At 38.3% G+C, this 1,832-nt stretch overlaps 1 protein-coding gene across 1 annotated transcript in view; it reads right to left on the reverse strand.

Moving 5' to 3' along the window:
- FHOD3 (formin homology 2 domain containing 3) overlaps window positions 1–1,832 on the reverse strand; it is a 396,352-nt gene that overhangs the window by 156,544 nt on the left and 237,976 nt on the right. The window lies entirely within an intron of this gene.

Genomic DNA, 1,832 nt, shown 5'->3' on the forward strand with positions numbered 1-1,832 from the left:
TTCCACTTTTTTCTGTGTGATCTTAGCCTAAGTGGTTGGCTAGTATAACTGAATAACCCCAGTAAGATAGGATCATGTCAGACCCTTGGGTTGCCATCTCTGTGCATTCAAAGGCGGCTTGGTCTGCACAGAAGGCCTCCAAGGCTCTCAGTTCCTCTGCTTAGTTACAAGGTAACGCACTTGCCTTGAATTCAGTTGGAGTCTCACTGAATTCTCACGTAACGTGCACCTCCCATCACTCTAGGCTCAAGAGTGTGAGGAATGCAGACACATGTACTGCATCCACTTCCCTAATTCCTGCACATGCTCCATTGACCCATTGGACATCACTTACAAGACACAAGTTTAAAGACAGAATTAGAATTAGAATATAGGGTTTTGCCAAATGTTTTTCCTTTGTCTACTGATATGATTGTGTGATTTTTTCTTTTACTTTTATTAATATGGTATATTCCTTTTCATGTGTTGAACCAAGCTTGCACTCCTGGGACAAAGCCCACTTGGCTATGGTGTATAATCCACTTTATATATTGCTATATTTGGTTCTTTAAATATTTGGTAGAATATACTAGTGAAACTATGTGTTCCTGAGATTTTCTTTGTGGAAAGTGTTTTGATTACTGACTCAATCTTTTTACCTATTATAAATCCGTTCAGATTTTCTATTTCTTTTTGAGTCAGTTTTGGCAATTTGTGCCTTTCTAAGAATTTGTCCATTTCATCTAATTTATCTAGTTTGTTGGAAGAAAGTTGATTTTATGCCTACATGACAATTTTGATGTAATCTCACAAGAAAAAAAAATCTAATAGAGATACGTCTGGTGTCAGATCTCACAAAGCCAAGAAACCTCCCCTACTGGGAATCAATCCATGGGTCTCAAATTCTCATCCACAGAACTGTTCAAACAAAACTTTAAAATAAAAATTTATTACTTGAAATTCAAAAAGCTGAGTGTAAACAAGTGTAAATAACTAAACTTCCCAATAAATTATTTTGTTAATTTACTTAAAAAAATAACAGAACTAATAAGAATTTCAAGTTGGTAAAAGAGCATAAACCTAGGCACAGAGCCCTGCAGAGTGTAAGCACAGATCACACTTGGACAAAGGTGACCTTGGTTTGGGTTATACCTCATGGCTTTATGGCTTGTTGGCTTGAGTTCAAATTGTTCGCTGTGGCTTAGTTTTAGGTCACACGCGCCTTTATTAAAGTTACTTATCTGATGTAACTATTAGCCGGACCCCGAAGGTTAGAGCACACGTTGTGAGTAGGAAATAGCATTCCTTATTGTTGATCCTCACTGTCCCAGTTTCCTTCCATGGTCAGAAGTGGGCAGAATCCAGAGATCTAATTCCTCTTGGGTGTGAGACTGGACAGGAGAGCTTATTGCTTCAGGTATGTGCTTACTCATAATAATGGTGTGAATGAAGCTATACGTGAGGACATTCCATCTGTGACATTTCCATTTTTCCCTTGATATTCACATACCACAAAATTAACCACTTAAAAGTGTAAAGTCCAGTGATTTTTAGCATGCTTACAAGGTTGTATACCATCACCACTATCACATTCCAGAATATACTCATCAACCCAAAAAGAACCCCCATACCTGTTAGCAGACACTTCCCCTTGTTCCCTGCCCCCCAAACTCCCTGTCCCAAACTGCTCATCTACTCTCTGTATGGATTTGCCTTTTCTAGACATTTCCTACAAATGGGACTGTGTAACATGTGACTTTTGTGACTAGTTTTCACTTAATATGTTGTCAGGGTTTATCCATATTTTAGCGCCTAACTGTACTTTGTTCCTTTCTGTGCTAATGTTCCATTGC

This window comes from Suricata suricatta, chromosome 14 (genome assembly GCF_006229205.1).
Source record: "Suricata suricatta isolate VVHF042 chromosome 14, meerkat_22Aug2017_6uvM2_HiC, whole genome shotgun sequence".
Taxonomy (NCBI): Eukaryota; Metazoa; Chordata; class Mammalia; order Carnivora; family Herpestidae; genus Suricata; species Suricata suricatta.